The 23,012-nt window shown below is 50.4% G+C and overlaps 1 protein-coding gene across 1 annotated transcript in view; it reads right to left on the bottom strand.

The window, feature by feature from the left end:
- CASK (calcium/calmodulin dependent serine protein kinase) overlaps window positions 1-23,012 on the bottom strand; it is a 998,363-nt gene that overhangs the window by 203,433 nt on the left and 771,918 nt on the right. The window lies entirely within an intron of this gene.

The following is a 23,012-nucleotide window of genomic DNA, read 5'->3' as shown; positions in this document are numbered from 1 at the left end:
CCTATGGTTCACAGAGCACTGAGCATAGAGCCAGGAGCAGCCTCCAAGCACCACCAGCTGTGGTTCCAAACCTCCTGGAGCGATAGCACAGCGGGTAGGGCGTTCGCCTTACACGCGGCCAACATGGCCGACCCGAGTTCGATTCCTCCGCCCCTCTTGGAGAGCCCGGCAAGCTACCGAGAGTATTCGATATGCCAGACACAGTAACAACAAAGTCTCCAAACCTCCATTGACTACAAAATAAAATCAAAGAATATTATCTTTTGCAATATTTATGCAATATTTACACAATAATACGACAGAGCCTGGAAAGCTCCCTGTGGCGTATTCGATATGCCAAAAACAGTAACAATAACGGGTCTCATTCCCCTGACCCTGAAAGAGCCTCCAATACGGCAGAGTTGGGAAAGACAAGTAAGGAGAGGCTGCTAAAACCTCAGGGCTAGGATGAACGGAGATGTTACTGGTGCCCACTCGAGTAAATCGATGAACAACGGGATGATAGTGATACAGTGAATGCAGTGAGCATATTTCCAATCTCCCTATAAAATTCTGCTTTCTCAAGCATGTGACCAATAGAATCTATTCTGACCCCGAGAAGTAAATAGCACCTTTCTAGTACCGCCTTACTAACAAGGGAAAGATATATTTCAAATAGGATACTAGTATGTGGAACTTTGAATTGTTTAATAGTGTACCTAACGAGAAGAAATGAAGAAGATGAAACCACGGGGGGAAAAGTAGTTTGATTTTTGTACTTGTTGGGAAGACTGATTAAGGAAGTTGGTTACAGGGGCATAGAAATCACCCAGCTCTAGAACTAGTCTCAGAAAGAAAGCCAAACCACGGAAGCATCTCAGGTAGACCGGTCTGGATTGACAAGTCTGGGGCCTTCTCAGAATGGGGGCAGGCACATTGGCTCTTTGCCAGAAGGTCCAGCAGCCCCTGCCCATGCCCAACTCCTGGGGTATATAAATGGTGCAGCTCCACAACTGATCCTCATCAATCTGCCAAACCACCAAATCATTCTAGTAACTCCTGAAGTGCAGGGTTGCATATGCGGCCATTTGATACCCTCAAATTTCACAGTACTGATAGCCCAAGAGGAGCACAACAACTTTGATGAGAAAGTTTCGTAGATCATCAAGCTCAATGAGTGGAAACAATAAAACAGAAAGCTCCACTGTGGGCCACGGAGAGATAAAGTACAGCAGGTAGGTCTTAGAGGCAGCCAACCCAGGTTCTATTCCCAGCATCTCATATGGTCCCCTGCGCACCCCAGGAGTGACTTGTGAGTGCAGAGCCAGGAGTAAGCCCTGAGCACCACTACATGTGGCCCCCAAACCCAAAATAAATAAATAAAAGAAAGTTCAACTAGCACCAAGCAGCTTAGACAATGACTTTAGTTGTGATGTGAGATATAGTAACAATGATCACAAATTAACTTTTATCCATCTATTTTTTGACAATTCCATTTGCCATTTTATTGTAAATAAACATTGTGAAGTAAATTTACTCCAAGCAATATGAATTAAATCTGTGTCTGCTAAGGGGGTAGGCCTGAGGGTGGGTAGGAAACTGGGGACATTGATGGAGGGAAGGTCACACTGGTGGTGGGATTGGTGTTAGAACACTGAGTGCCTAAAGCAACTGTATTATGAACAACTTTGTCAATCAAAGTGTTATAGTACAAAAGGAAAAAAGTTTGTTACAGAAAACTGACTACTTAGATACTACCAAATACATTTGTGACAGAACAGAGCAGATACATACAGATAGTACTTGCTACATCATAATCCTCTTCTGTTAAAGGCTCCTATCTTTTGAGAGTTCAGTTGGAGGTGAAAGAAGAGTTAGAAAAAGCCAGTACATGATCAGGAATGAATCTCGAAAGAGAGCAGCTCTCTGTAGAGATGTCTCTGGACCCCAATTATTTAAAATTTTAGGGTTCTAGGACCATGCGGCCACAAAAGTGGCTACGTGACATCTCATACTATTCCTAACAAGCAATACAAAATAAATTATTTTGCATCTGCCTATGGGGCAGACTTGCATGATGGTGTGAAAATCTGAAATAATAGCGGTGGGAAGGTGTAATGGTGGTGTTGAAATGTTGAATGTAATCAATTATTGTGAACAAACTTTAAGAAAATAAAAAAAATAAAACTAAAAAAATTTTTTTAAAAAAATTAGCCAGTACAGGGACCAGAGCAATAGTACAGGGATAGGGCATTTGCCTTGCATGTGGCTGACCAGGGTTTGATCTCTGGAACCCCATATGTTCCCCCAAGCCTGCCAGAAGTGATCCTTGAGTGCAGGGTGTATGTGTGTGTGTGTGGGGGGGGGGATATGTCAGGCCCACATCCCGTGATATTGAGGAGATTTTCTTGGTTCTGTGCACAGAGATCACACTCCTAGTGGTGCTCAAGGGAATCTATGGGGTCTTGGGGATTGAACCGGTTTTGGCTGTGTGCAAGGCAAGTAACTATGTTAACCCTGGTACTGTCCGTCTGGCCCTCAGTGGTTCCTTTGGTGGTAAAATTGAACTGATGGTGGTGAAGAAAGATAAGAGTTTCTTGCTTAAGAAGCCAAAGCCTTTTGAATGCTCTTTTCTTTGACACTGGACAACTTGAGGGACACCAGTTGCTAATGGTTTTGGAAAAAAATTTTGGGAGTTCCCTTCAATGAGGCTGAAGAAGCCCAGAACTTCTTAGAGGTTTAGATTCCTGAACATCAGAGTCTAGAAGGAAGTGTGGATGAGTGAGAAATATCTGACTAAAAACTTCCGGGTTGATGGGGGTTGGGGCGATGGGGAAGGAAGTGGAGTATCTAAGCTGACCTTCCAAGATGGAGGCCATTGGCTCGCCCCATGGTCCTTCAAGATACTGTGTGGGCAGCCCAGCGACACCACCTCCAGCCAGGCTGGTGGGTCCACCCTGCTTCCTCTGGTGGGAGGTTCAGCTGGGCCAAGATTAATGCTAAATGTGGAGGTTCTTACTCAGAGCTGGGTTTCACGCCTTCTGGCATTCAATACTAGCCTAGTTTTAAATAAAAACAACACTATTTTGGTGCTGTAACCCTATTTTTCACCATCTGGCATACCCTTATGCCTCTTATGATTCTTCTAGTACAGCCTGACAGGAAAAAACCATCGGGGGACTAGAAACTCCCCCCTGACAAGGATGTTATTGTACTTTCAACAGACTAGGTATCTTCTCCCCTCAGGCTGGAGCCTCTGAACTCGCAGTAACAGATTAAAACAAAAGCAAACAGAAAAACATTGAGTTGTCATCGATTCACAATTTTGTGGAGTTCCAGGAGGTTAGCAGAATTCACTTATATGTGTAGGTTGAGTCACCACCTGAGAGAGAGAGAGAGAGAGAGAGAGAGAGAGAGAGAGAGAGCCTGCCAGAGATCCCAAATATGAGACTAAAAAAGAAGCATAGTAAGGAAACCACAAATGGTGAAAATAATCGCAATTGAATATTTTACCTATAGAACTGAGCTTACATGGCAGATGGGGTGAGTGGGGCTCTTGGAACACGGGTGGAGGGATGAGGGCTCTCTGGTGATGGGTGTTGGAATGATGTTTCCATCAAAAGTATAATGGACAATATTGTAAATCCTGGAACCTCAATAAGAGGGGTTTTCAAAATAAAACAAGGGGCTGAAGCAGGTGGGGCATTGGCGTTGCACAGGACTGACTTAGTTTGATCTCCAGCACCCCATATGGTGCCCATAGCCCAACAGGAGTGATTCCTGAGTGCAGAGCCAGGAGTAAGCCCTGAGCATCTCCATGTGTGGTCCCCAAACCAAAAATGAAAATAAAAGACGTTGAGTCCATCAAGCAATAAGGGAAAAAACTAAAGTCATTTTCTTGTTTGATTGTCACAGAACCCACTGGTGCTTGAGGGCTACTCTTGGCTAAAGGCTCAGGGATTGCTTCTGGTAGTGCTCAGGGGACTGTGTAGTGCCTGGGATGGAATCTGGAGCTCCGGCATATAAACTATGCACTGGAGTACTTTAAGCCAACTCCCTGACCTCCCCCCTCCAAATACTTCGATTTTTCATTCTCTCCCTCCTTCCTTCCCTCCCTTCTTTCTCTCTCTGTCTCTCTCTGTCTCTGTCTCTCTCTGTCTCTGTCTCTCTCTCCTTCCCTCCCTACCCCCTTGCTTGTTGACCATATTGAGGATCACTGCACACTTGTGGGTCTGAGGAGCACAATAGTGGTTGTGGGGTCACATTTATCATGTTTTGTGGGATGGCTTGGGCAGTGCTGAGGGGGTACTTATCCAGATGAGCCCAGGTGTGTGTGAGGGGGAGCAGAAGTAGAAGCCTGGGGCATGCAAGGCAGGCCCAGTCCCCTGAGTCACATCCTCAGGTCCACTTAGAAACAGTGGCACTTCTTTTCACTGAAGGAAAGTTGCATTTTAGCATGGAAGAAGTTGCAGGTGTGCATCATTAAGACACCCTGATGTGGGGCCAGGGAATTGGCTCCAAGGGCTGCAGGGAATGCTTTGCCTGCAGGAGCCCTGGCTTAGATTAGCACCACAGGGAGATGTGCCCCCCAAATATGTGCATCCCCTTTGGGGGCTCAGAAGTCTCCAGGGCCACACCCTGAGAGGTTGAAGGGGGCATGTGGTTCAGAGAACCCAGGGAAGGCTCCCAGCCCCTGTACTCTTCCTTGTCTCCCTGTGCACCCCCTTTCTCCTGAGATACTGCTCCCCATCCCACCCCTAATTTTATTTACAAACTAGGAAGGCTAAGTGGGTAGAGGTGGTGATGAAAGAAAATGGGGCCCTCCTGGTTAATTGCTGAGCTGAGGTTTCTTATTGACTCAGGTACTTTTACCCCTGCTGCAAACTCCCCACAGTAAAAAGTAAAAGAGAAGATTTCAGTAGGGATATGGCAGTAAACACCTTCTCTAATGGTTTGTATTTAATTTTTTTTGTCATAACATCACAGCAAACCCAAAGAAATACATTATCCCCCGTAAAAAAAAGCAAGAGAAAGAAAGGAGAAAGGGGAAAAAAAGGAAGAACGAAAGAACGAAAGGAAGAATGAAAGAAAGAAGAAAGGAAGGAAAGAAAGAAAGAAAGAAAAAGAAAGAACGAAAGGAAGAACGAAAGAAAGAAGAAAGGAAGGAAAGAAAGAAAGAAAAAGGAAGAACGAAAGAAAGAAGAAAGGAAGGAAAGAAAGAAATAAGAAAGGAAAGAAAGAAAGAACGAAAGGAAGAACGAAAGAAAGAAGAAAGGAAGGAAGGAAAGAAAGAAAGAAGAAAGGAAAGAAAGAAAGAACGAAAGGAAGAACGAAAGAAAGGAAGAACGAAAGAAAAAAGAAAGAAAGAAAGAAAGAAAGAAAGAAAGAAAGAAAGAAAGAAAGAAAGAAAGAAAGAAAGAAAGAAAGAGTTTTAACTCCCCAGTATTCTGCAGTCCCCCGTCCGCCCGCGCCTTAGGAATATTCTGTGTAAACGAGCCGGCGAGTCGTGAAATGAACAAGGATGGGGCGTGCGCGCGTTTTCACCGCAGAGCCGAAACCGTCTCCAAAGGCACCTTTGGCCCTCGCCAGGCGGGGTTCCGCGGCGCTCCCCCCCCCCCCCCCCCCGCATCTGCCCGTTCTCCGCAGGAGTGGAACAAAGTAAGGGAGCGGCCTGCCCCGCCCCCCCCCCCTTCCTCCTTTCCCGCGTCGGCCGCAGGCTGGGGCGGGTCACGGCGCCCGACCGGTCCTCGCGGGCTGGGCCGTGGCCTCGGGAAAGGGGTGTCAGGGCGGAAAGGGCTCTGCGGCCAAATTGCCGACCCCTCCACAGGGCTCCAAAGCTTTTCCCGCAGGAAAGCAACCATCTTTCGACCCTCAATTCCAGTCCGTTCCTGCCACGGAGGGAAGGGCGCGACGCCCACGGCTTCGGGGGGCCGGAAGCTCTGCTTCTCTGGGCCCCACCCTCCGGGAAATTCTGCACCCCCAATCCCCGACGACTGGAAAATCGGACACCGTCCGAACCAAGCCGCCCCGCCAGCAGTCCCGAGAGACGGAGACAGAGGCAGGAGGGAGAGAGGCGCCTCCCGGACCAGGAGGGCAGCGCACCCTAAAGGGGCGCCGATCCGGCTCCGGAAGTGGAGAGCGCCTCGTGGCCGTCTAGAATGTCGATTTCCTGCCCAGGTTTTGAAACAGCCTCGAAACCCCTTTCTCAGAGCACGCGGAGCGGGGGCGGGAGGGGCGCCAGGGGTGCGGCGGGGAGGGTGGGGGGAACAAGCGGGCTCGGGGAGGGAGGGAGGAAGAGGAATCGATCGCAGTGGCCGTCACATCCGCAGCGGAAGATGCTGCCACCCCGGGGCCGGTCCCCTCCCCCAAAACCCGCGGGCCGGGACGCGGCCGCGCGGTTGCAGGATTGCCCGCGCCGCCCATTGTTTCTTTCATGCCCACGAAATTCCTCCACAAACCACAGCCAGGGAACGGGGGTGGGGGTGGGGGGAGCCAGCCCCCTTGGGAGTTACATAAGAAGGCGGGATCCCGGCTGCGGGGCGGGGAAGCGGGTCCCCCACCCCCACCCCGCTGCGCGCCGCCCCGCAGCGACCGCACCCGCCTTCCGCAAAAGGGCCAGCAAGCCGCGTTCCCGAGCCCGCAGACCCTCAGCCCAGCCCAGGTCCGTCCGGCACCTCCCCCACCCCACCCCCGCCTGCGCCCCTCCCGCGACCCTCCACATTGTTCCCCGGCAGGATGGGCTCCAGCAGCTGCGCGTCTCCCCTCCTCCCGTCCCGTCCTCCCTCTCTCCCCCCCACCCCCCCTTCCCAGCGACGCCGGGCCTGGGAACAGACGCCGGCCGCCAGGGACTGGCCAGCCAAGCTTCTCCTTAGCCAGGCATAGACGGCCGGAAAGAGAAAACGGTGGGTGGGCAGAGGCAAAAAGCCGTCTCTTTAAACTGGGGTGCAGCTGGAGAAGGAGGAGAGGAGCGGGGAGGGGAAGGGACGGGAGAGAGCGGGAAAGGGGGAGGAGAGGACAAAGCGGGGTGAGAGGGTGAGGCTGTGAGGAGGAGGGAGCCTGCAGGGGAGGGAGGGAGGGAGAGCGAGGGACCAGGGGAGAAAGGGAGAGGGAGAGTGAGTGGGAGAAAGCACCGCAGAGCTGCCACTCCGCCTTTTGTGACCCAAACTCCCGGCCCGTGTCACACTGTCGGCATCCGTCACTGTCTGTGCATGCATTCCTGCCCTCACTCAACCGTCCTGCTCCGAAGACTGTAAACCCGGGAGCAGGGATCACTGGAGGCCATCTTGAATGGTCCTTCCTATGGGTTTGAAGGGAACAAAAAGAGCTTGTCCTTGGGAAACCATAAACCTGCTCGACGTGATAATAGACAGCCACCCAAAACCTGTGCAGATGGTCGTCGCCATGCGAGCCTTTGGCTTGTGGCTTAGAGTCCCCAGGCACTCTACAGAAACCCAGTCGGGGGAGCTAACTTACTGGGCTAGCAGCACCACAAGGTCCCCTCAGCACTGCCAGAGTGACCCCCAAGCACAGCCAGGAGTAGCCCCTGTGCACCCCCCCCCCCCAAAAATAGAACATGAATCAATCCAACAAGGACAGATTTCTTGTCCCAGAAGCTGGTCTTCCAAAGATGTTTTAATTGAACTTTATTTTTTGCGTACCTTATTTTTGGTTTTTTTTTTTTTTTGAGCTCTGTGCTCAGGAATCACTCTTGGAAAGGTTCAGGAGAACATATGGGGTGCTGAGGATTGAACCTTAGTCAGCTGCATGCAACACAGGTGCCCTTCTTGATATACTATCTCTCTGGCCCTCTGAGGATTGCCTTTTTGTTGTTGTTATGTTTGGGGGACCATACCCAGTGGCACTCAGGGCTTATTCCTATACTTGGGGGTCACTCCTGACCAGGCTCCAGGGGCCATATGGTGTGCCAAGGACTGAACCTGGGTTGGCCACATGCAAGGTAAGCACCCTACCTGCTGTACTATGTCTCCAGCCCTTCCACAGATATTTTTAATACTAAAGAAATAAAAGATACACCCAGAGCTCTTAGAAAGTCCACTTAGTTTACCCAGCACATAGCTTAGCTGTAGAACTCTTGCCTAGCACATGAGAAGTCCATACCTGCATACCACACACACACAAGCTAATATAGCTTGCTTGCTTACTTTCATCTTTTTTTATTTTTGGCTTTTTTGGGGGGTGTCACACCCGGTGATGCATAGGGGTTACTCCTGGCTCTGCACTCAGGAATTACTCCCGGTGGTGCTCAGGAGACCATATGGGAGGCTGGGAATCGAACCTGGGTTGGCCGTGTGCAAGGCGAACGGCCTACCCACTGTGATACCACTCCAGCCCCTCTTTCTTTCTTTCTTTCTTTCTTTCTTTCTTTCTTTCTTTCTTCCTTCCTTCCTTCCTTCCTTCCCTCCCTCCCTCCCTCCCTCCCCCCTTCCTTCCTTCCTTCCTTCCTTCCTTCCTTCCTTCCTTCCTTCCTTCCTTTCTCACCCAGTGGTGCTCAGGGCTTACTCCTTCCTGTGCACTCAGGGATCACTCCTAACAAGGCTCTGGGACCCATTTGGGATGCTGGAGATTGAACCTGTGTCAGCTGTGTGCAAGACAAGAACCTACCCACTGAACTATCAGTCTGGCCTCGATACTCTCATTTTTAAAATGTTATAGTTACATGGGCCAGAGAGATAGAGGTAGGGAATTTGCCTTGCACACAGCCAACCTGGGTTCAATCCCTGGCACCCCATATGATGTGTGAATATATGTATATATATATATTACTATTATAACCATTTCTTAAAAAATATATCTGTGGGAGGGCATGAAGAAAACTGGGGACATTGATGGGAAATGTACACTGGTGAAGGAATGGTGTTGGAACATTATATGACCAAAGCCCAATTATGAACAACTTTATAACTATCACACTGTGATTCAATTAAAAAATATATATACATATATATGTATGACCTGGAGAGATAGTAGAGTGGGCAGGACATTTACCTTGCATGCGGCCAACACTGGTACAATCCCTGGCATCCCATATGGTCCCCAAACACTGCCAGGAGTGATCCCTGAGTATAGAGCCACGAGTAAGCCCTGAGCACTGCTGAGTATGGCCCAAAAACCAAAACAATTTTCTTATCAAAGCTAAAGAGTATCACAGCCCAGGAACATAGCCCAGAGGGTGAGTACACACATCATGAGGGAGCCCCAAGCTTGATTCCCTGGCACCACACAGTGCCTGGAGCACCACTGGGGGGTGACTCCAAATCACGTGCACACCAACGAAAGCTGGGTTTCCACACTGTTGGCTCATCTCTCTCAGGATGTCTGTGTGCGATTCTCTCCTCTGGAGAGGATCCCTATGAGCCACAGACTTTGAGTGAGGGGCACTCCACTGGTGCTGGGCACCACCAGAGCTATGCCCAGCAGTGCTCAGGAGGCCATGTGGTGCTGAGGATCGAACCCAGGGCGCTGGACATTCCAGGCACGTGGTCTAACCTTTGAGTCATCTCCTGAGGGCACATGGAGGGCAGTACCCCCCATCTTGCTCTGGGTCCCTTAGAACTGCCGCCTCCACTGGACCTGGGTCAGAGCCACTGGGGAGGGGAGGGGTGAAGGGATGACGGGGTGTCACCTCCAAAGTCCAAAAGGACACAGAACTTTTGTTTTATTTTGGCTGCTGGTAGGTGGGACCCCTTGTCTTTTCCCTTCGGAGGTAACTTCCCACTGGCTGCCTAGAAACTTCCCCGAGGTGGTGGGAATTTCTGTCCGTGAATAGGGCCGCCCGTTTGGAAGCCACGGTTGGTTGGAAAAGCAAAGGCAGGATTAGAATAGCCAGGAAGGGCAGAGGCTCCCTGACACAGGCGAGCACATTACAAATGATTTACCAGGTCTGGAGAGAGGGCAAAGGGCAAAGGGCATGGGAAAGAGGCTGTAGCTGGATCCTCCAAGGCAGGGAGGGAGGGGAAGGCGGGAGGCCCGCCCTGCCTCACTCTGCACGTTCCCTAGGACCCAAAAGTCCCCTCCTGGCCCTGTGTGTGAGGATTCCCCAACTTGGAGGTCCCCCAACCCCCCTCCGAGTTCAGTGAGTCACTGGACTCCACAGAGTTATTCTCAGGACTGGGATGATCCCAGGGAAAGGTCATGGCCCCAGGGGACATGATGCAGTGCTGGGGGTGGGGGTAGGAGGGCAGTCCAAGATGGATCAATAGACCAGGCCCAGGTCTCTAAGGGTCTTTTTCCTGTCCCCCAGGACATGTTGCAGTCCCTGGCAAGGACTGGGGATCAAACATGAGAGAGGTTGCTGAGCAGGGATGCTTTTTGATGTTTGTTTTATTTTTCTGCTTTTGGTTTTGGGGTCACAGCCAGTTGTACTCAGGGATCACTCCTGGTGGGCTGGGGGAACCAAATGGGTTCCTGGGGATCGTACCTGGGTCCACCACATGCAAGATTAGCACCCTACCTGCTGTACTGTGGCCTCCTCCGGCCCCTTTAGGGATACTTTTTTAAAAAAGACTCCGCAGGGGCCGGAGCGATAGTACAGCAGGTAGGGCATTTGTCTTACACCCGGTTGACCCGGGTTCGATCCCCGGCATCTTATATAGTTCCCCAGGCACTGCCAGGAGTAATTCCTGAGTGCAAAACCAGGAGTAACCCTGAGCACCGCTAGGTGTGACCCGAAAAGCAAAAAAATAATAAATAAAATAAAAAAGACTCAGTGCCCTAGTGTTTTTTTTTTGGGGGGGGGGACTTAGTCACCTTGGCACCCTCTGCCTCTCAGGAATCCCAATTCCAGACTCTTAACAAAAACCATGTTGTTGGTTCAGTATGGGGAGTTGGGTGGGAATTATCCCCAAATCCAAATCAGACTTTCAGATATCTGCCAGGAGCCCTTAGGAGTGGGGATGGGAGTAGGGGAGGACACCCAGGCCCAGGTAAACCGCAGGCCTATCTGCACGGGTGGCATACCTGCTCCTGAGGGGCCATTGCCGCACTGTTGGGGGTGTGGTGGGAAAGAGGCAGTGATGTGAGAGTGCCCAAACCTCGTTTGGGACTGTATTGGCTGAGACTCCTTTTGCTGAGGACATACCTGGAATATCACTAGTACTTAGAAACCATGGATGCTTTACTGAAAGTAACAGGACCGGCGCAAAAACAGTGTCCAGGAAAAAAAGCAAAAGAAAGGTAAAAGCAAGTTGGAATGCACAAGCAAATACGATGAACTGAGATGGTTTTGAAACATGCACAGGGCTGGAGTGATAGCACAGCGGGTAGGGCATTTGCCTTGCACGCGGCCGACCCAGGTTTGATTCCCAGCATCAGGTTTGATTCCCCTGAGCACTGCCAGGGGTAATTCCTGAGTACAGAGCCAGGAGTGACCCCTGTGCATCACCGGGTGTGACCCCAAAAAAACAAAACAAAACAAAACAAAAACAACATTCAAACATGCACAGCAACTGGAGAGATAGTGCAGCACAAAAAGTTGATCCAGGTTTGCTCTCCGGCACATGACAGGGTCCCCTGAGAAGAACTTTGAGTAAGCTCTGACCACTGTTGAGTGTAGCCCCCAAGAGAAAGGGCTAGAGCCCAGGGAAGGCTCAATCGTGGGCTAGAGCAAAGGCTGCATGTGAAGGTCCTGGTTCTATCCCCTGCACCCCTCTGGTCCCCAGCACTGACCTAGGAAGAGGCTCCCAGTATTGCCTCCAAACCAATCATATATATGTATACAAAAATGCATGCATGAAAGTGCCATTTATACACATTTCAGAAACAGGAATTCTAAACTGTGCTCCTAGAAGCCTGGATTAAATTCAACTGGAGAGGCCCGAAGAGATAGTACAGTGGGTAAGGTGTTTGCCTTGTATGCGGCTGACCCAGGTTCAATCCCCAGCACCCCATATGGTTCCCCGAGTATCACCAGGAGTAACTCCCAAGTGCAGAGTTAGGAGTAAGCCCTGAGCACTGCCAGGTGTGCCCCCCCAAACCAAAGAAAAACAAATTCGAAGGAGAGAGGAAAGCAGACCCCAAGTGGACAAGAGGCACATCCGAGGCATTGCGCCTATCCTTCTTGGACAGGAAGCCGGTTCTGTGGTGGATCCTTTCTGTGGGAATTTAGCCAGCTCTACGCTTTTTTTTTTGTTTTTGTTTTGAATCATACCCAGCGGTGTTCAGGGGTCACTCCTGGCTCTGCACTCAGGCATTACTCCTGGCAGTGCTCAGGGGACCATATGGGATGCTGGGGATCGAACCCGGATCGGCCGCTGCGAGGCAAACGCCCTACCCACTGTACTGTTGCTCCAGCCCCAGCTCTGCCCTTTTGAAGTGTTCATTTTGCTGTCTGTAGAATACGCAGCTATGCAGTTTACATTAAAGCAAATACTACATTCATAGGAAACAGTGATAGTCTTTGAAAAACATGTTCCCCATCAGATGAAGAAGATAGTATAGCAGGTATGGCATTTGCCTTGCATTCGACCAACCAGCAGTTCTATCCCTGGCACTGCATAGTGTCCCCCAAGCCCTAATAGGAGTGATCCCTGAGCACAGAGTCAGGAGGAAGCCCTGAGCACTGCCACATGGGCTAAAGCAAAACAAAACAACGAAATTCCTCTGTTTTAGGAGATAGCCAGGCCACTTAGATTCCTGGTGCCACACGGTCGCCCCTGCCCCCCCCCCGCCCCCGAGTATGGCTGGTGTAACCCTGGAGGCCTCCAGCACTGCCAGGATGGGCCAGGTGATCCCTGGCATGGCAGGGCACTGGGTCCTCTGCCCCACCTATTGAATGTCTGACTTGGTTGGCTGAAAATGGCCGGTGGGGTTACCTGAGACTTCTGTGCTCTGCTTGGGAGGTCCCCTCAACCATATCCCCCTTCTCTTCTTCCTTTCTTGCTAGTGTTGTAATGATGGGGACGAAGTGGGGGGGGGGCGGACAGAGGGTGCTCATGCTTGATTGTGTTGGTCACACAGTTTGATTTAGTTTTTTTTTTTTTTTTTGCTTTTTGGGTCACACCTGGCGATGCACAGGGGTTACTCCTGGCTCTGCACTCAGGAGTCACTCCTGGCGGTGCTCAGGGGACCATATGGGATGCTGGGAATCGAACCCGGGTCGGCCGCATGCAAGGCAAACACCCTACCCGCTGTGCTATCTCTACAGGCCCTGATTTAGTTTTTGATTTTTGTACCACACTCAGTGGTGCTCAAGGCTTACTCCTGGATCACCTCTCTTGGTGCTCAGGGGACCATATTGGATGTCGGACATCGACTGAACCTGCATGTGCATGGCAAGCGCACTGCCCGCTGTTCTATCACTCCAGCCCCTGCTTACACGATTTTAGTAGCGGTGCAACACTGGGGCTCCTAGACTGCACTTGGCATATGTGGGTGACCCTGGGGATCAAACTTGTGGGGCCTCATGCTTGCAAAGTAAGCATTCTTGGCACTGACCCATCCCAAGTGTCCCAGCAGTGCCTATTTTTTTTTTGCTTGTTTCTTTTGGGGGCCACACTTGGTGATGCTCAGGGGTTACTCCTGGCTCTGCGCTCAGGGAATCACTTCTGTCCTTGCTCAGGGGGGACCATTATGGGATGTCCAGAATTGACCCAGGGTCGACTGAGTGCAAGGGCTGCACTCTCGCTCTGGCCCCCACAATGCCTATTTCTGCTAGGGACGACATGTAAGGAAAGAAAAACATGAAAAAGATTGTGGGGGGGGTGTAGGCGTGGGGATCTGAGTGAACTCAAGAGCATGTAGCCCCACCCCCCACCAGCTGGGAATGGGTTTAGTGGGTGATATTCGACACCTTCCTTTCTCCTCAAAGCAAGAATTCTCTCTCACACTCCACTCTCCCTCCCTTTCTCTCTGAAGGCAGGAAACAAATCTCTTTAGGAAAGATCCCTCACAGGGAGAAGCGAGACCCCCTCACCCTAGACACGGGGGCCAGAAGCTGTGTCAACAGTCCGGGCTGAGCTCAGGGAATTAGCCAACCCACAGAAACTTTCAAGAATGCCTTTGTCCTGTCCGTTCTTCCCAGATTGATGGCTTCTTTGTCTGAAAGCTCTAGGAACTCTCCGCCTTTGGTCAGTCCCCGGCATTGGCATTCCACCCCTTAAGAATTGTGTGCAGGAAATGAAATCTGTCTCTTCACTTGCTAATCGCTCTTGTGCTCATTTAATTTCGGGCTAGCCATCTCCCTGTTCCCGGAGGCACATTTTTTGATTGCATTAATTTTTTTCCCTTTTGTTCTCTTCTTGGGGGAAGGTGGGTGGGGGTTGGGCTACATCCAGCTACATCCAGCTACATCCAGTGGGATGGACTCCTGGGGGGCTCTGCAGTGCTAGAGATCTAACCAGTGCTGACCACCTGCCAGGCAAGCAGCTTAACTCCTGTGCTAACTCTCCAGCCTCACCCTCCTCCTCCTATTTTTTTCGGGGTGGGGGTATAGAAGGTACACCTGGCAATTCACAGGGCTCACTCCTGGCTCTTTGTTGAGGGATCACTCCTGACAGGAATTGGGAGACCTTATGTGGTACCAGGGATGGAACCCGGGTCAGCTATGTGCAAGGCAAATGCCCTACTTGCTCTACAATTGTTCTGGCCCTTCCTTTGGGGATCACACCTGGGAATGCTCAGGGATTACCCCTGGTTCTGCTCTCAGAAATTACTCCTGGAGATGCTCAGGGGACCATATTGGATGCGGAGGATCAAACCTGGGTTGACTGCGTGCAAAATGAGCATCTTACCCGCTGTACTGTCTCTCCAGCCCTGCCTCTTGTTCTTTAAGAACTATGTATTTATTTTCATAGGGCTGTGGAGATGGCGCCAAAGGACTGTAGTGCAGGCTTTGCATACCTGAATCCCAGGTTTGATCCCTAGCACTGCACGCTCCCCTGAGCTCTTCCAGGAACAAACCCCACTGGTTGTGGTGTGTGGTTCAAAACCAAAGCAAAAAATTGGGAGTGTATGAGTTAGGGACCACATTTGGCTATGCTAAAGGTTTACATTAGCTCTGTTCCTTGGGGGTCACTCCTTGTGGTGTTCAGTGCACCATATGTGGTACCAGGGACTGAACCCAGTTCTACCAAGGGCAAGGCAGATGCCTTAACTCCTGTACTATCTCTCGGCTCACACCAGGAGATGCTCATTGGTTTCTCCTGGCTCTGCACTCAGGAATTACTCCTAGCGGTGCTTGAGGGACCATATGGAATGCCAGGGATCAAACCCTGGTCAGCCGCATGCAAAGCAAGAGCCCTACCTGCTGTACTATTGCTCTGGTCCCTCTGTTTCTTTTTGTTGATAATCACAAGGATGTCTGGCTGGGCTGCCGCACATTTAACCCTGGTACTGCTGGGGATTGCCCACCAGGCTGCAGTGTTCGCTCGCTCCTTCTGTGGTAGGGCCCACACATGTGCTTGCTAGGGCTCAGGCTCTTAGTGCAGGTGTACAGGCATGATGAGGTGCTCATATACTCAGTTGCCAGGTTCTGAATTTCCTGGGCTGGGGTACTCACACTTTTTTTTTCATTGTGGTGCTTGCTGAGGGTCACACTTCTTTGTTGTGGTCTTAGCTGAGGTGTAGTTGGAAAGAGTTTATGGTGGCAGACAACAGAACGGTCACAGGCTCAAACAGTCAAGTGGCCAGGACTGTGCTTGCATATGTGGAGCACCAGAGATTTAAACTCATGACCATATGCTTACAAGGCAGGTACTCCAAGTCCAGAGCTATTCCTCCAGACCCTTCTTTTGTTCTTTACATTCCCCCCTTTTCTGATTATTATTGATGAGTGTGTGTGTGTGTGTGTGTGTGAGAGAGAGAGAGAGAGAGAGAGAGGTAGAGGTAGTTATTTGTTTTAGGTCAAACCCAGGGTGCTCAAGGCTTATTCCTGGCTCAAGGGTCACTCCTGGCAAGCCTGGGGAACCCAATGCAGTGTCAGGGATCGAGCCAGGGTCTACTGTTGTACAAGGCAAGCACCTTTCCCACCGGACTCCCCTCTGAGCCCTGATAGGACTTTCTTTTTCTTTTTACTTTTTTGGGGGGAGAGGCACACCTGGCTGTGCCCAGGGGTTACTCCTGGCTCTGCGCTCAGAGATCACTCCTGGCAGGGCTTGAGGGATGGTATAGAATGCCAGGGATCGAACTCAGGTCAGCTGCATGCGAGGCAAGCACCTACCTGCTGTATACTGATATAACTGTCTGTGCTTAAGATTTAAAACAGACATGCAGAGCTAGGTATAACTCAGCAAGAGTGCACTTGGCCTTCATGTGTGAGGCCTCCGGATCGATTCTCAGGCAATCAGAAAGAAAAAAAATATAGCAATAAAAATAAAGGAGAGACAAAGAAGCTCCCATGATGGCACTTCTGGGAGTGACCCATTTTGAAAGGTGATTTCTTTGCAATTTATTGTGATCTGCGCCCACCCCCACCCCCACCCGATCCAGAAAACCTCTACAAGGCAACCATTCCGCTGATATCCCAGCAGACACTGAGGCCTCACTCCGTGCAGACTGCCCATCTTCTCTTCAGGCCAGTGGATCACTACTGCTTTCGGATGCCGCAAGGCCTTGGAAAGAGATTTTCTTTTCTTTTTCTTTTTTTTTGCTTTTTGGGTCACATCCGGTGATGTTCAGGGGTTAGTCCTGGCTTTGCACTCAGGAATCACTCCTGGCCGTGCTTGGGGAACCATATGGGATGCTGGGAATCGAAACCCGGGTCGGCCACATGCAAGGCAAATGCCCTCCCCACTGTGCTATTGCTCCAGCCCTCGGATCAAGTTCTCATGTGTAAGTTGCTCTGAATCACCCAAGCGTTTATTAAAGCTGGGTGGTTGGCACCAGAGGTTCTGACTTAGTGTGGCTGGAGCCCAAGAGGAACCCATTTGACAGCCAAGAAAACTGAGAGTGGAAGACATTCACTTGCCGGGGCTGGGGTGATAGTACAGCCAGCGAGGTGCATGCCTCACACATAGCCGACCCCAGTTCAATCCCCAGTCCTCCATATGATACCCCGCCCCCCCAGCCCACCAGGAGTGATTCCTTAGTGCAGGGCTGGGAAAAAACTCTGAGCAACGCTGCATTTGGCTCATGAAAAAAAAAAAAGACATTCACTTGCCTTAGCTGGGAAGTGCAAAAGTTGGGGTGCAAAGGGAGAGGGGGTTTCGTTACAGACATGGTGGTCTTCATTATTATGTTCAGTACGAGTGGGTAACAGTCTCTGTGATAGCTTTTGTGATGCCTGCCTGTCCCCAGCACCAGGAGAATAGTTGGTTCAGTTTGGGGGCCAGGCCCAGTGATGATCAGGCAGTGCTCCTAACTCTATGCTCAAAGGTTGCTCCCTGCAGCACTCAAGGGACCACATGTGGTGCCGTGGATCAAGCCCAGAACTTTTTCATGTAAAGCCTGTGCTCCAGCCATGGGGCTATCTCCCCAGCCCCTAAAAGGTATGTTTTTTGTTTGTTTTTGTTTTGGGGCCACACCTGGCAGTACTCAGGGCTTTCTCCCAGCTCTCTGCTCAGAGATCACTCCTGGCAGTGCTCCGGGCTTTCTCCCGGCTGTATGCTCAGAGATCATTCCTGGTAGTGCTCAGGGGACCAATGAGGTGCCAGAAATCGAACCCAGGTCAGCTCTGTGTGAGGCATGTGCCAAGCCTGTTATCTCTCTGACCCCTGGAAGTATGTTCTTAGCTAAACAACTCACTTCACCCAATCCTCTTGGCAAAAGCCTACTGGACCAGAGTGGGCACTGCACCCGGGCTGGCTGGCATCATGCAGGAGAAGCTGAGCCGGCAGGCGCGTCCCTCTCCATAACTGAAACCAGGACACACTGGCGGACTCATCAGTTAATGTGGGAGCAGAAGTTAAAAGGTCATAGAGTCGACCGCTGGGCCATGAGTAAGCAGAGGTTAAAAGGGGACAGAAGGGATGAATGAGTAAGCACAGGCGGTGGTCACCAGGGAGAAAAGGGGACGGGCTGCTTGGGTTTGGGGCGATGCCATGAAGGACACTTGGGATGGGGGATGGGGGTCTCAGGCTTCCTGCCTGTCTCTGTCTTTAATGACCCGAGCTATTTTGCTGTTTGGGGGAGGGGTCCCCTTGGCAGTGTTCAGGAGCAATTGCTGGCTCAGTGGTCAGGAGTCACATCTGGCAGTACTTGGGGGACCATGTGGTGCTGGGGATCAAACCCAGCGCCTCATGCATGCCAAGCCTGCGCTCTATTGGACCATCTCCCTGGCCCCAGCCTAACTAGGCTTCACATTCATCTCGCTGATCACTTCCACATGGGACCTTTGACTGACTCACTGTGGAGTAAACGATCTCTTGGAACCTAAAGTTCGAAGTGAAGTAAACTGCAGATGTCCACAGAAACAGGAAATGGGAAGAGGAGGGAGCAAAGAAGAGGTTCCCATGGGGTGGGGGGGGGGGGGCTTTGAAAAATGCTCTGTACTTGCTGGGAATCCAGAAGGTCATCTGCGTGCACAGGGCTGTGCACATGTGCAGGAAGGAAACCCCCTACCTCCCCCCCAGCTTTCGGGCTCAGGCTGAGCAGGAAGTGAATGCCAAGGCAGTTATCAATGGCCAGACTGAGTGAGGTTTGCATTGGTTGGTGGATTGGGGGCCACAGCCAGTGTGGTACTTGGCGGGTCACTCCAGGCTGTGATCAGGAGACCATAGGCAGTGCCCAGATTAAACCTGGACACAGTTTGGGCTCCTTTCCCACCACCTCCCACTCCCCATCCAGCTGAGTGTTGAAGGGGACCCAGCATGCACAGGGCCTCCAGCAGAAACTGCTGGCCGCTGGACTGACTACCGGGCGGACACCTCCATCTCCCATCCCCCACATTGGAGAACTGGTTCTGAAACAAGCAACCACAGTAAACAGCAACAGCCCTGAAGTGGGACCGATTCTGATCTTCATATGACTCAAACTGTTGAGTTTTCAACAAATGCAGAAGAATGAAAGAAGCCTTGGGGCCAGAGTGATAGTACAGTGGGTAGGGCATTCGCCTTGAACGCAGCTGACCCGGGTTCACTCACTGCATACGATAGGGTCCCAGAGCCCACCAGGAGTGATGTAGGAGTTAGTGCAGACCTAGGAATTAGCCCTAAACACTGCCAAAAGTGTCCTCCAAACAAAAAACAGACCAAAAAAGAGTATTGTATATGTATGTGTGTAAGTACTTTGCATGTGGCCAACTTGGGTTTGGCCCCTGCGACCCTATATGGTCTCCTAAGCCCGCCAGGAGTGACCCATGAGCACAGAGGCAGGAGTAAGCTCTGAGCAGCACCTGATATGGCCTCAAAACAAAAACCAGACAAATAAAAAGTATGGCAAGATGTTAACACTGAACAAAACTAAGTGGTGGCTGCATGGATATTCATTATGATATTCTCACTTAATATCTCAAATGCTTAAAATAGCTAATGATGGGGCTGGAGCGATAGCACAGTGGGTAGGGCATTTGCCTTGCATGCGGCCAACCCGGGTTCGATTCCCAGCATCCCAGGAGTGATTCCTGAGTGCAGAGCCAGGAGTAACCCCTGAGCATTGCTGGGTGTGACCCAAAAAGAAAAAATAAAGTTCATGATAACAATAAAAAACATGAGCCAGGGATATATCACAAGGACTAAAGCACTTGCTTTACATGCTGCTGACCCTGGTTTGATCCCTACAGCACATGGTCCCCTGAGCACAGAACCTGGAGTGACTCTGAGCACTACAGGTCTAGCTAAAACACTCCCAGTAAAGAACAAACAGTAAAAAAGAAACAATGCTGCTGAATTCCAGTTGAGATAGCTAACTGAAAACCCAGGTTCGCTCTCTGGCACCCCATAGGGTTAAATCATGCAGGAGCTGGAGAGACACTTTAGCCAATAAGGGGCTTGCCTTGCATGTGGCTGACCTAGGTTTGATCCCCGGCATTTCGTATGGTCCCAAGTCCACCAGGATTGATCCTAGAGTGCAGAGCCAGCAGTGGCCCCATAGACTGGGGATGTAGAGCTCTTGCCTTGCATGTGTGAAGCTCTGGCACTCATACCTCAAAAAAACCCTAAAACAACACAATGCATGGTTGGTATGGAGGAGATTGTATTTAGGCTATGCAATGGTTTCCAGTGGTTAAGGAGCAGGAAGAAGAGAGGCATGAAGTGACTTTCCAATGCAAGAGATACAGGTTGGGTTTTATCTTCTCAAGGTTGGGGGAAATGGTGGATCAGGGTAACAGTCTGTGACGATGAGGTGTGCATAGGAGAAAAAATATGAAAGACCAAGAACTAAAGAAAGGCCTCAGAGCTGACTTCAGAAGCAGGTAGGGGAGGCACAATGCTGGGGAAGCTTTGGGAAAGTGGTCAGTTCAGCCATTCAGCCTTTGTCTGAAACAGAAAGGCCCGGAGGAGCTGGGGGTGGGGTGGAGTGGGTGATGACCACCTCCCTGCCCTACACCAATCCTTGGTGGAGTAGGAGGCCCATTATTTGCTGGGACTGTGCTGGGGGAGTCGACGTTTGGGGGAGTAGCAGAAGGTTTGGAAAAACCTGCAGTTGGGAGTTCCTGGGAGGTGTCTGGGTAGAGTCCAGGGATCGGCAGCCATAAAGCTGAACTCATCAATCAGTAATGAAACTAGTCAGTGCGTTTATGGATTTGACCCTGGCAACCGGGCAGTGAGGCAGAGGAGCCAACATTCCCAAGCCAGTTCCCGAAACCTTTCTGGGTGTCCCCTTTACCTAATCTTTGGACGGCTTTGTCTCTGGTGGGGGCAGAGCTCAGGCCTCTGGCATAGGAGAAATGACATGTAAAAAAAATTATTTTTTTTCTTGTTTTGGGGCCACACCTGGCAGTACTCAGGGCTTATTCCTGGCTTTGCCCTCAGGGATCACCTGTGGCAGGGCCTGAGGGGACCGTATGGCATGCCAAAATCTTGCCCACTTGCTCTGACCCGAGGGATGGCATCTAAGGGCCTTTGTGTGTCTTTCAGGAGCTAGGGCCCCTTCGGACCCCTGACCAAAGTCCAGATTCTGAGGGCACAATTTCCTGTTGATTGTCAGCACCAAGTCCCCTCTGCTCAACGACAACACTCCTCCCAAGCTCCTGGGAATCAGTTTCTTCTGGAACCCTAACTGTCGCTCTGCTGCTAGACCTCTTGGTAACTTCCGGGAATAATGGCAAAGTAGGCCCTGCCCTGCTCCCCAGCAGGAAAACCCTCTCCTGGGGTAACTTTCAGCAACAGCTCAGGTAATTTCCTGTGCATCCAACCTCTTTCATCCTGCTCTCTTAGACATTTATTTGTTCATCCTTAATTATCTTGTGATTACAAAATTACATGCTTCTTGTGAGACATAAAAACAATGTGGAAAACTAATATTCTTTTTGCTCTCAGATTCCAGAAATAACTGCCATGCACTTGGTATTCCTCAGGTTACATAGATACTTATAGTTGAATGAACTTTCTGGGCCAGAGATAATTCAGGGGTTAAAGCACTTGCCTTGTTTGTAGTCTACACCAGTTCTCTTTGGGTCTCCTGACCAGTGTTTGGGAGATACAAACAAAGTGAATGAACTTAAACTTTTTATTATGGCAAGATTTATATAACTTATTTTTGGTTTTAATTTTTTTTATTGAATCACCGAGATAGACCCTTACAAAGCTGTTCATGATTAGGTTTCAGTCATACAGTGTTCCAACACCCATCCCTCCACCAGTACATTTCCCAGCACCCAGTGTCCCCTGTTTTCCTTCCATTACCCCACCCCCAAGCACTCTCTCTCTCTCTTTCTCTCTCTCTCTCTCTCTCTTTCTTCTCTCTCCCTTTTCGGTATTGTGGTTTGCAATACAGATACTGAAAGGTTATCAGTAATATCCATTTACCTACTTTTGGCACTCAGTTCTTGTCCAACGGTATCATTTTCAGCTATTATTGTCATACTGTTCCCTTCTCTATCTTGCCTACTCTCCACCATGCACACACAAGAGGATAATTCCAACCATTAACCACTCCTCCTTGTTTTGTCTTTTTGGGCTACACCCAGCAGTGCTCGGGGTTTACTCCTGGCTCTCCGCTCAAAAATCACTCCTGGCAGGCTCAGGGGATCATATAGGATGCTGGGGATCGAACTCAGGTTGACCTGAGGCAAGGTCCCCCAAGAACTGATGGAAATGATTATGAGCACAGAGCCAAGATGACCCCTGAAGCACCTGCAGGATGTGGCCTCATCCTCCACCCTATAGTAATAAATCTTAAAAGATTTAAAAAAGAAAATTGTGTAACACACAACTTGGGATCTGTGAACACTGACTGGATATTTGATGTGAAGTAACTGTCGTCATGGGAAGTATTATTGGCATTATAGTTAAGTCCATTTCACAAGTCCTGATCTCTTAGAGCCCTGTTGAAACACCTGCAGGTGAAATGATATGATGTGATGTCTGGGATTTGCTTCAAAGTATTCTGGGTATTCTGGTATAGAAGGTAGAAGATTGAGTTGAGGGTGGGGGGGGGTGGAGGCTGGAGTAATAGCACAACAAGTAGGGCACTTGTTTTACATGTGGCTGACTGACGTTTGATTCCCAGCACCCCATAGGGTCCCCTGAGAACAGAGCCAGGAGTAAGCCCTGAGCACTGCTGGGTGAGGCCCAAAAGATGAGAGAGAGAGAGAGAGAGAGAGAGAGAGAGAGATTAGGCTCAGAGGATAATTTTTTTGTTTCTGAGCCATTCCAATGATGCTCAGGGGTTACTACTCCTGGCCCTACACTCGGGAATCACTCCTGGCACGGGTTAGGGGAACCAACCCCAACCCAGTTGAAAATTCATATCTAACTTTTTTTATTGTTGTGCAAGGTCACACCCACCCAGTGGTGCTTGTGATGCCACACAGTGCTAGGAGTGGAACCCAGGGCTTGGCAGGTGCCAGACACATGCTCTACCACTCTGAGCCACGTCTCTGGCCCCAGCATGCACTTCTGAATCACCCCAATCATCTGCCTCACACCCCGGTCTAGTTGGCCTCTGTCCCTCAGGGAAGTTCATTCCAGGCTTGCCCC

The sequence above is a fragment of the Sorex fumeus genome, unplaced genomic scaffold (genome assembly GCF_029834395.1).
Source record: "Sorex fumeus unplaced genomic scaffold, SorFum_2.1 ptg000086l, whole genome shotgun sequence".
Classification (NCBI taxonomy): domain Eukaryota; kingdom Metazoa; phylum Chordata; class Mammalia; order Eulipotyphla; family Soricidae; genus Sorex; species Sorex fumeus.
This window is presented reverse-complemented; position numbering and strand designations above follow the sequence as displayed.